The 12,406-nt window shown below is 36.8% G+C and overlaps 1 long non-coding RNA gene across 2 annotated transcripts in view; it reads right to left on the bottom strand.

Annotated features, from left to right (window-relative positions):
- The window catches only part of LOC131725046 (uncharacterized), a 45,560-nt gene extending 36,744 nt beyond the window's left edge, over positions 1-8,816 (bottom strand). For both annotated transcript variants that reach the window (XR_009320406.1, XR_009320407.1), the window contains exons 1-2: positions 8,689-8,816; positions 7,741-7,900 (exon numbers count right to left, since the gene is read on the bottom strand). This is a non-coding gene — a long non-coding RNA (uncharacterized LOC131725046). The remainder of the gene's footprint in view (positions 1-7,740; positions 7,901-8,688) is intronic.
- Between the last annotated feature and the right edge of the window lie 3,590 nt (positions 8,817-12,406).

Here is a 12,406-nt window from a genome sequence, read left to right as displayed (position 1 = left end):
GAATGTCAGTGATTACACAAAGAAACTGGGTGGTGGGAATTTCTGTCAGTCAACCTACTGTAACAAACCCAATCCTTAAGCAACGTCCAATAACTAGTATTTTGTGACGGAATTACAAGTAAACTACCCTGAACAATATAAACTCTCCAAAGCAGTAGGATTGCGCGACAGAACCAAGAAAAATTGCTGGGTAAGGCAGGATTGTTTACAACACATAGAAAATATGAAGAAAATTAAATCAGAAGACAGCACCAGAATTCACATAGCAGATGTTATTGAATATGTGTGGAATGTTATACTTGTCAACAGAGGTATCAAACATTTGGTGTACATGAGTTCATCAGACAGCATTTGGACCATTCACAAATGTTCAGCAGAGACCACATTAATACTAATCATATAGGACAGATCAAGCGTTTAGTAAAATGTACAGCCTAACATGCCCATGTTGATTAAAGTGTTTCACAGAGTCCATCAGGCAGTCCTTATAGAAAAAAATGTCCATGAAACAACCACAAGCAATACTTTAAAAGTCCCAAGATGTTCTATCAGGTCCATATTGAGAATACAGGTTAAGCTAGAACAGTTTAAACACAAAACAAAAAAAACAACAAAAAACAAAATGAGACTTCTATGTGAGGTGCTCGTTAAACCCCGATAAATAAACAAAATGAGACTTCTATGCAAGGTGCTCGTTAAACCCCAATAGATAAACCAAAAATGATAATAATCCCAAACAGTCAGAACAAAACAGATAATCCAGCAGCGGAAAAATAAGATTCCTCCCCATCAGGGGATCTCACCCAGTTCTTCCTTGGTCCTGTCGAGCTTGGAGTTTCCAACCAGGTAAGGAGACAAAAAGTGATGATTTGGATAATAAATGGATTAGTCACCGTTGTTGCTCTTAGGATAAAAAATAAACAATTTGAATGATGTAGATAGTTTCCATTGGGCAGGAGATTAGATAACTGGTTACTTTCCAACTGGAAAATGGCAGATTAGAAAAAATACACTGTTTCTAACAACCAACCGATCATTGCTTCCCGATCTCTCTTTTATAGACAGCAACCTTCTTCAAAAAACCCTGCTCTTTCCTCCAAACACTCTGCATCCACACAAACCCACACCCGAAAAAGAATCACCCCAGAAAAGGAACCACCCCCTGCCCAGGAAGTAATAGCCATATTTAAAGAGCTCCCAATTAAGATACTTAGACAATGATAAATCAAGCTCAATAAGCCCTTTGCCAAGGCAATTAGCAACACCTGACTAATTAGAACTTCCATGTGGAAATTAAGGAAAAGATCATTCAGTTAAAAACAAGAGAGAGACCAGTGCAGAGATAAACCCCTTACCAAAAACTGACAGTAAATTGATATAGCTTCACCTAAGTTTTACCTTATGAATCAGAAAGGCCCCCTTTAGATACGAGGACAAAATTACTTATTTAGCAATTTAATAGAGAATTAACTTAACCTGGCCAGGTATGCTGATACTCAATTAAGAGCAGCAGGCAGCAAATTACTTATGCTGCATTCATGTAGCTAGTGCTACACTACGATAACTTTTTTTTTTAACAGTGGTTGGATCGTCAACTAAACTCAAAAGCTGATTGGTTACTCTTTCACGCAACTAAACTCAAAACCTGATTGGTTAATCTATCTTGCTTGCCTTGCCCTAAGGCCGGCCCTGACGTTAGATGCAACACTTCCTCTAACTACAGGCAACATCACAGACGATGAGCGAAATATGGATTACATATTATTGCGCATCATCTCTGATAAAAGCGTACCCGCGTATTACCAACTCAAAATGCGTAGCGGATACGCAAAATGCGCAGAGGTTAGCAGGTCTGAAATTAAAATCATATATTTTAAAGTACTTGTGGGGAACATCCTTTCTTTCCCACCTGTCTCTCAGACCCCTCCCGGACAGAGATGAGCAAGACTATAATTATTATTAGGTATTATTTTTGTTTATTTAGCAGACGCCTGTATCCAAGGCGACTTCCAAATAATAATTAATATGGACACATTTGCCCTGAATATCAAAGCTTTTCCGCCCGTCGGGAGGGCTTTTGTGGCGGGATTTTAACTTTCCAGCTGTTTTTCTTCTTCCGAATCAAAAATGGCCAGGAAGGATAAGAACAGTCACAAAACCCCAAGTCCGACAGTATGAGGAATGTAATGCAAATGAAGTGGGTACCTAATTAACACACCCCACCCTCCGTGCAGAAATCAAAAGGGTTGATGCGGTCGGATTGAGTATTTTCCGTCTAAAGTGGTTCCGCCTGTTTTAAAAAGTCCTAATGGAGAAGGGAACCTTTTTCAAACAGGCTCCATCTAAAAAGGCTCCGATGTGGGTGCAGTGATTCTGACTACCCTGCCGATGGAGCCCAGTGTGCTGCTAGAGATTGCTGCGATTTTAGAGGACAAAAGGGATAATGTTACAGCTATGCCAAAATGAAAAATAAATAAACAAATACATACATAAATAAACAAATAAATGTCTATATATTTTGACATTTATGTATTTCTGTATTTATGCATTAATTAATTCATACATTTTTCATTTTGGCATAATATATCCTCCGTATCCGAAACTATAATTTCCACACAGTATACGTTCTTATGCATTTATTGTACTTACTACTTGTTTTAATGGAATTTACTCTATAAGCAAATACTTTTTACTGCAAGTTTAACTGCTCTTAGTCGAAATTGCTCTCAAAGGTAATTATTTACTGTGTTTATTTTCTCTTATTTGATTTTGCTCTTACTACTGATTATTGTATTTTATAACTGCTCTTATCAGTAATGCTTCTATTTTGTAATGTGTTCTATTAAATGTATCTTCTTTTCTTTCTCCATATCTCTGAAACACAAGCATGATTTGCTTTCCTCCTCTTTACTACCTTTCAGTCCCACATGTACATTGATTGAAATCCTGAAATCCATCATTAACATATAGGTTTCTCATTAAAACTGTCATTTGCATCATTAACATATAGGTTTCTCATTTAAACGCTGGATACTTTTTTCTGCCACTTTTATGTAAATTGCACCCACTCCACCGGTCAGAAACCCAGTAAACATGCTAACATTGGCCCTATGTCAGAGCCCAACATTGTTTTGCTCATCGGCCCAATGTTAAATACCAACATTGGCCCCATGTTGGCTAATTGTCAGACAGTACGTTGGACCTATGTCATTAAACATTAGTAGTTTAATGGGGATTATTAGCTAATTAGGTCTTAAACATTTGTTACTCTCAGGATTACCATCACAAATAAGTAAATATTTCGAAATTATTTTATGTTAACAGAATTATTTTTTACAAACTGCTTGACTTATTTGATTTGATCTATTTAGTATTAAAGTAAAAAAAAAAAAAAAACATAAGTCTTTTGTGATCATCAAAAAAAACAAAAAAACACAACAGCCTCTGACCTCTGCCTCCGGCCTCCACTGCGGTCTTTGGCATATCGTAGCCAATTCATTGCCAAGGCTGAAAGGCACCTCCGTGGCACGCTTTGTAAAAACATTAGCCCTTACAGCTCCTGAATAAGTAAACACATATATCTGTTATTCCACTTACACAAATGTTTTTATGAAGTTAACTTTTTAGTACTATTTCTCAAATCAGTATTTTCAAGGGACAATTAGAAAAGCAAATAATTCTCTTAGTTCAAATGTTTCCACACCCTTGTCAGATAAGGATTTAATAATTGTGTAAATTAATCTGATTCACACAAAATATTGTAGAAACTGTCATTATATCATTTTCTTACAAGTGTGTGATACACTAATTTCACCAGGCCCCAGTGCTGTAAACCAGGATGCAAAGACGAGTCTGTTCAGCCACTTGGGAAGTGATGATATTAGAGTACATCACACCACAGAGTACCTTATTGTGCTTAGAAAAATGGGTTTACTAACTAAATTAAAAAGATGGTTTTGACATTTTGTTTGACTTATTTGATATAATATCCTTCTGTTCAATATTGACCTAAATAATTATTTTTTTAAATAGTCCCTTAAAACTTAAAGTAAAAAATGATTGATACTAAATTGAACACTCATTGAAAGTACTTTAAATTAATTAAACAATTTTAATAATGCTCTACAGTTTAAAAACATTTTTAAATAAATTGGTCATTTACAGCTTTAAAACTCAGGAAAGAGATTTATTTGTCCTGAAAAGCTACATATAGACACAGAATGCATTATGAAGTACTTATACCAAGATTTATTAAGAAAAAAAACATTGTTTGAATATTATATACTACAAATCATCTTTGTTTTAACAAAACTATATGTATTGTTTGGTACAATATCCTTGCTTCACTTTTCCAACAAGATTTTCAACTCCTCTCTGCTATAGGTTCAAACTACAACCCTGCGCTTTTTGTCCATACACCAATATCTGAAAGCCTTTTCAAAATTAAATTCAGATATTTTGTCAAGATCAGGCGTGTTTGAGTTGACAGACATTTGCATTAGTAGGTTTACACGGCTCACTTTAAGTTGGTTTCGTAGGTCTAACTTGATTACATTGCAGTGGCTAAAACCACGCTCACAGTCAACTGTTGACATTGGTATTACACTTACAATAGAAGAGATTTTTGTTATATACGGAAAGCTAGTTTTAAAATGATCATTGACCAATAGTTTTGACCATGTGCCTACAAAGGTGTTTCTTCTGAAATTATCACTTAGCATTGGTTTCACTAGTTTCCACTCACACAGTGCATCATTTTCAGTCACAGGATCAAACAGCTGCTTTACAGATGTTTACAAGTTCAGTTTCCCCATAGGAGGAAAATTCTCTAGATGTTGGTGCTGGTAAATGTCCTGGATCTAACACCGAAAACACCGAAAACACAGAGAAGATTTCACGACATTCAAAACATTTACGTATTTTTTCACACAGATTGTCTAAAAACTGTGTTTTGAGTTTTGACTTTGAGTTCTTGACTGTCTTTAATTACATGATCAGAGCATTCAAAGGTACCATCTGGTTCAGCTGGTACAGTGGATTCGAAGTTCTTTAGGTTTTTCCCTGATGCCATCTTTAATTCCTCTAAAGCTGATAATGTAAAGACAAAGCCATGCTAACATAGCTAAAGTCTAGGTCTTGTTTTTGTAATGTGCGACACAAAATTCCAATCACACCCATAACATCAGCCATGAAATGAACAACAGCTATAAATTCATAAGTTCCAATTAACTTTAGAAGGCCACTTGCAAGAGCATTTCCAGGTTGCTGCTTATCTTCCATTAACGCTGCCATCAGGGAGTCTAAGTTTTCTAGTAGACTGCACTGAGCCCTCAAGGCTTAACCATCAAGTTTCACACACCTCTTTGAATTTAATCTGGGCTTTGGCTAAAACAAATTGCATGTTTTTCAGGGTTTGCATTCTCTTCGGACTGTGGCTGTAGTATTTATATATCGATCCCAACACCTCTTGAAATGTGTTGAGATAATTTACATTATGACTAGCTTAACATACAGCCAAAGACAAACGGTGTGCAATGCATTGCACAGCAACAATGATTGGACACACAGCCTTCAGTTTTTTAACAACACCTCCCAATCTACCTGTCATCACTGAGGCACCATCAGTGGCTATGGACACACATTTCTTTAGGTCAAGATTGTACTCCTGAAACACTTCAACAATTTTATTGTATATATGTTCAGCTGTTCCATCACCTTCAAGATTGCACACACACAAAAAATCCACAGATGGATTGCCATTTTTCAGGCATTTTGTGTAGATCATTAGTTTTTTCATTTGTACAGTCTGTTGACTCATCATTATTCCCATAAAATCAGATTGAGTCAAGTCTTGAATCAAATTTTCTACTGCAACCCTAGCTATCGCCCTCTGCATGTCCCTCAAGCTGTTGTCATGTGTGTATGTTGTGTGGTTATCCACAGAAAGGGTCTGCAACATTGATAATCCCTTCCAAAAAAAAAAAAAAATAAAATAAATAGAAACATTGATCACAATTGTAATAAAAACACAGGCACAATTTACTTTAACATAATATTTAGCAAATTGGATTAGACAGAAACACTATAGCATTTATTTGAGCAATTAATATTTGCATTCATAAAGATTTTCTAAAAAAATGTTCTAAATCTGAGTTACACAGTTTAGGTTTAGAACAAATAATACTGTGTAAAAAACACACACGTATAGTTTAAGAGAGGATGATATCCAGCACAGTGGTGTTGCTTTGGACAACATAACAGCATATATTTCTTATCTTAAATGGCAATCACTGGCAATTTGGTGAGTTACTATAGTTAGGGCCCTGTGTTTTTCACGACTATTTATTATTATTATTATTATTATTATTATTATTATTTATATTTTTTCACCCAACCTGTAAAAGGTCAATTTCTAGTAAACTCTGAGGATCACACATCTCCGCCCGACCGACCCAATAATAAACGTAACTGTGCAGTACAGCAGGTGGATATTTTTTTCCATGCAGTCTCTTAATGTAATGTTTTTTGATGTACAGTTAGGGTTATTTAATTTTCTTGTGCCTCTGTTTAATTTAGAGGTTAACAATTAGCTACAAGTGAAACAAAAGTTGTGAAACGCAGGGACCTAATAGTAGGCTACTACGCCACTTTATGTTAATTATTATGTTTACCTGATTTCGCTGGAACAAAGTTAGATCCTCGAAGTCTGAATTAGGTCTGTTCTTCTTTGCAAGGTAATATGCAGTCCGCATAGCTGACATTACAGCATCCTTCTCCTTGCTGAACGCAGTAGTGATGGCTCGCTCTGTACATGGCTGCATTGCTCGTGCTTCTGTTGCAGCAATGTGATCTTTTGTATGGCTGTGTTTTGTCAAATTGTCCTTTAAGAAATCTCGACAGCCTTTTGTAAACGCGTTGCATTTATCTGCAGCAATGCAGTAAGTACAAGTCATCTGTGAAATTTCGGCATCATATACAACCCATGGAAACAGAGTTTTCCAATAAGGCTGAAACTTTGCTGCTTGTTTTCTTTTTCTTTTATCGGATGCTTGTGAACTTTGTTTGTTCTTTTTTGTCTGGTGTTCTGAATCCAAGTCATCATCTTCTACAAACTTGTTGTTCTATTTCACTCTTGCTGTGGCCGCGCTGAAAAAACGAGTGGATTTTCTTCTGCGACATTTTAGTATTGGCCAACAGGTTTTTTAATTTGCGCGCATATTTAATTTACCGCTTTCACAGCGGATGCAAATGGTAACTGACACGCAACATTAAACTGAGGCGCTGAATGGTTGACTGCATTTACGTAGCCTACCACGCCATGAGAACGTTTCAGAGTCAATGAATCGAGAGGCTGAGGCGCTGATCTGATCAGCAGCAGTGACTCTATTGTTTAGCGATCCCTTCTTTTGAAGAACGAGATGTTGTGTGTGACTTTAACAAAAGGGATTTTTTTTTATAGTACAAACAGAAACGATCGTCATTAGTGACGATTCCACTTTTTTTTTTGTCGTCACTTTCAAAAAACATTCGCAAATTACGAGTGACGAGCGACAGCAAAACCCCTGCCCCTAAGAGCCAGTGCTTTGTGGTGCAGCCTGGGGGGAGGTTTGCCTTTGGATTATGGTTGTATTTAAAATACTAATGTCATAATAAATTATATATATATATATATATATATTATATATATATATATATATATATATATATATTTTTTTTTTTTTTAAAGAAAAAATTACTTACTGAAAATGATGTTCTTCAGAAGAAGATCCTTGAAAGCTCTTTTGACCCCTCACCCAGCCCAGTTGAACTGCACGGGTAACTCACTGGATATTGTGGAGCTCGTCAGCCTCCAGGTAGTAGCTTTGAGGTTTCCACCTCCAATTCCGGAAAGCATGCCAACCTGAAATAAAGGATGGATGTTTTTTCAGAAATTATGTTTACATGAGCAGGATTTAAAAGATGGCCATTAGTCTGAATTGTTGTACAAGTTATTACACCCGGTCTACAAATGTAACCTGCTTTATTTATATATAAATCAACAATAGACAACCCTTAAAATATGAAGTGCCTCATGGTGCACTTGTTAACAGGTTGGGTATGTAAGAAGAGTGCATTGTCAGTTTGGGCTGGTCATGAATTCTGTCCCAACTTTGGCTGCTAGATTGATCATCTGGTCAGAAAAGCCCACGGGTGACACAAATTGAAAACATTACACTGTGGCGAAAGTGTAATTAAAGGGATTTTGTGATTGCAATCAATTATCAGTCTCAGGGCTGCATTGCTATTACATATAATATAGTAAACAAACGTAATGTGTTGATCAAAATAAAAAACTAGAAAAGCACAACATTTATCACTACACATGTTTTGCAATTATAAAGCCTGCTGCCCCAATGCCTCCCCTTGCTATCTGGTCACCAAGTTACACGCCAATGTTTGTTTGAGAAATGGAGCATCTTCTAGCTAACACACACACCGACGAGTAAAAACAATGTTTCAAATTACCAAATCGGTATACTGTATTTAGAAGCATTTTCGTTTACCAAAGCCAAAAAAACATCATCCCTCAAAGAGCTTTTAAACATATCAGCATCACAGAAGCACATTGTTCTCAAAGTGTCAAATCTCTCATTCTTTGTACTGAAGAGCTTGGAAACAGACACTAAATAAAAAAATAGAAAAACGCACCTGACCCGAAGCAGCCAACCCAAATATCTGTAAAAGATAACCAATAACATGGTTAACAGGACACCTGAGAGATTCATGCCAATTCTGAACAAATAATCATAACTTTGTATGTATGTAACACTTCTCTGATAGGACACTGGATGGAATGAGGAGGCTGAGAGAACGTGTATCATTAGCTGTACTGTCAAATTCACAAATCAGAGCTCACAGACTGCCTCTCTGTGGCGGGATATAGAGTATCAGTCGAGGCATACATTCCCTGCACACACACAGATATGTATTTTCTTAGGCCTATTTAAGTCAATGTGTTTTTTTTCTTTTCTTAAAACACCAGAGAGTTTAGCTAATCACGCTTAATGTTATTATTAAGTTGTTGTGAAAGTGTTGCAGAAATGTTTTTATTTTTTTATTTATTTTTTTTAAAGTGTTACTTACACCGCTTACAAAATAAATCAAGGCGATTTAACGGCTCTAAATAAAATAACGCAAACCCAATTGTTTTCTAAATATTAGCCTATATAACAGCGATTTGTTTATGTAAATAAAATTCTTTTTTTTTTTGCATGTATTTTGAATATAATGTTTTCACATTAGCAGGACAATGGGGACGGTGTTTAATTGCAAGGTTTATTTATTGAGAGAGAAAAAAAAAAACTCCAGGAGGGGGCAGAATCCACGCCAAAACAATACACTATTAATTAATCTCAAGTTTCTCAGTCTTTCTGTCCTTTCCTGCAAATCAGCCAGTGCTCTGCAGCCCCCCGCTTCCCGCCTCAGAACGAGAGCAGCTTGGCGCGGGAGATCCGACAGCAGCGTTTCCATAGCAATTTCATAACGGAAAGTTACATTTCACATTGTTTCGTTTTAGTTGTTGTGGCTTTTTATGTAAAACGCATGAAAAATAGTACATATGTTCAAATTAAAATGTACAAAACATATTCTGTCAAAACAACTGTATAAACCAATGCGAAGTTCACAGTGCTACAGATCTGGAAAGAAAAGATTGGGCCGTTTATGAACAGCAAAATGGATATGAAAATACAGTAATAACTGTCAAATAAAAACTAAACATTTCTGCAACAGAATATCATGGATGTTTCATATCAATTATTTCATATAATTAGTCAAGTTTTTTATTTCTCAGTAAAGCACTACCACAAAATACGACATTATGAAAACACATGTTCAGAATCTGAACAGCGATGTTTATTTTTAACTAAGAACACTGAATTGTATAATCTTATATATATATATATATATATATATATATATATATATATATATATATATATATATATATATGTACATATTGCTAAGTTTTAATGCTCTGCAGAAGACCCCATCATGAAATGTTCTCAATTCATGTCTTGATATATCATCAAACCACAATGTAGCCTATAATTACATTCAATATTTTAAATTATTTTATCAATTGCCAAAACAGCAGTGCAGTATTTATTAATTTTTTTAAAGCGATTTCAGTCCATTCCAGGCTACAGCACAGACACAGTAAATTAGTAATATATAAACAAACGAATATGTTTTAAATTAAGAATTTAAAATGATCCTTACCTGACACACGGCACACTCTCTCCTCTGCACGTCAAACTGGCTGATCCGTGATCTGCCTGCTGATAAATGGCGCCTATTCCCGCTCATACCGCGCAGAGCATTGTGGATAATACGTTTCAAAGCGGTGCAGGCGACCTCGCCTTTTTCTTTGGGAAAAATGTGTGATCTTATTTTTTTCAAATATCAATAGTACACTTGGAAAATTTGAAATTGTACTAACCCTTGTTACACATAAATTAACCCTAAACAAACTAACTGTCATGCGCGCGTGATTCCCTTGACCTTGATTACTTCAGAAAGACGCGCTTGTTGTTTACACTATGTGTCAGCCGCCTGTATTGTCTGCCAGCCTGCGTCCTACCGTTCTCCTATGTTAATTTGTCATAAAATACCATGCAAATAAATTGCACAGTAAAATAAATTGCTGCATAATTATTTACAGTAAAGCTGAATTTTGTATTGTTTCCACAAGGGAACAACATCAGGCTGAAGTTAAGGTTTGGAAATACTGAGCTCGCTCCAGACAGCTCCAGCTGAATTTAAGCAATTGTAGTTTCATCGGCTGTCGCCAACGCTGGGACAATGTCGCCAGCCAACGGCGACCGTCGCCAACCATTCGGGATAAGACTAGAGTCGGGTTAAAAGAGACAGCGAGTTTTTTAATTGTCGGAAGGCACTTTTGATATTCAGGGCCATTGTAGCCTATGCAATTTGTAACATTTATTATTATTATTATTATTATTATTATTATTATTATTATTATTATTATTATTATTATTATTATTATTTATTTCTTAGCAGATGCCCTTATCCAGGACTACTTATAATTGTTACAAAATATCACAGTACAAAGTATCACTTACAAATCACTTTATAAAGTATCACATTACAGATAAGTACAAGCAAATTAGTAGCAAATAAAATCAAATTCAAATAAGAGCAAAATAAAGAATCCAGTAAATAATTACATTTCAGAGCGAGTTCGACTCAGAGCAGCTTCTCAGAGGGCAGTAACGTGGAAGAATGCTGCTCAGAGAGAGCAGTAACGTGGAAGAATGCTTCTCGGAGAGAGCAGTAACGTGGAAGAATGCTTCTCAGAGAGAGCAGTAATGTGGAAGAATGCTTCTCGGAGAGAGCAGTAACGTGGAAGAATGCTTCTCAGAGAGCAGTAATGTGGAAGAATGCTTCTCGGAGAGAGCAGTAACGTGGAAGAATGCTTCTCAGAGAGAGCACTAATGTGGAAGAATGCTTCTCGGAGAGAGCAGTAACGTGGAAGAATGCTTCTCAGAGAGAGCAGTAACGTGGAAGAATGCTTCTCAGAGAGAGCAGTAACGTGGAAGAATGCTTCTCAGAGAGAGCAGTAACGTGGAAGAATGCTTCTCGGAGAGAGCAGTAACGTGGAAGAATGCTTCTCAGAGAGCAGTAATGTGGAAGAATGCTTCTCGGAGAGAGCAGTAACGTGGAAGAATGCTTCTCAGAGAGCAGTAATGTGGAAGAATGCTTCTCGGAGAGAGCAGTAACGTGGAAGAATGCTTCTCAGAGAGAGCAGTAATGTGGAAGAATGCTTCTCGGAGAGAGCAGTATCGTGGAAGAATGCTTCTCAGAGAGCAGTAATGTGGAAGAATGCTTCTCGGAGAGAGCACTAATGTGGAAGAATGCTTCTCAGAGGGCAGTAACGTGGAAGAATGCTTCTCGGAGAGCAGTAATGTGGAAGAATGCTTCTCGGAGAGAGCAGTAACGTGGAAGAATGCTTCTCGGAGAGAGCAGTAACGTGGAAGAATGCTTCTCAGAGAGAGCGGTAATGTGGAAGAATGCTTCTCGGAGAGAGCAGTAACGTGGAAGAATGCTTCTCAGAGAGCAGTAATGTGGAAGAATGCTTCTCGGAGAGAGCAGTAACGTGGAAGAATGCTTCTCAGAGAGAGCACTAATGTGGAAGAATGCTTCTCGGAGAGAGCAGTAACGTGGAAGAATGCTTCTCAGAGAGAGCAGTAACGTGGAAGAATGCTTCTCAGAGAGAGCAGTAACGTGGAAGAATGCTTCTCAGAGAGAGCAGTAACGTGGAAGAATGCTTCTCAGAGAGAGCAGTAATGTGGAAGAATGCTTCTCGGAGAGAGCAGTAACGTGGAAGAATGCTTCTCAGAGAGCA

Source organism: Acipenser ruthenus, chromosome 59, assembly GCF_902713425.1.
Source record: "Acipenser ruthenus chromosome 59, fAciRut3.2 maternal haplotype, whole genome shotgun sequence".
Classification (NCBI taxonomy): domain Eukaryota; kingdom Metazoa; phylum Chordata; class Actinopteri; order Acipenseriformes; family Acipenseridae; genus Acipenser; species Acipenser ruthenus.
The sequence above is the reverse complement of the archived record's forward strand: the minus strand, read 5'-3'. Positions and strand labels throughout refer to the sequence as shown.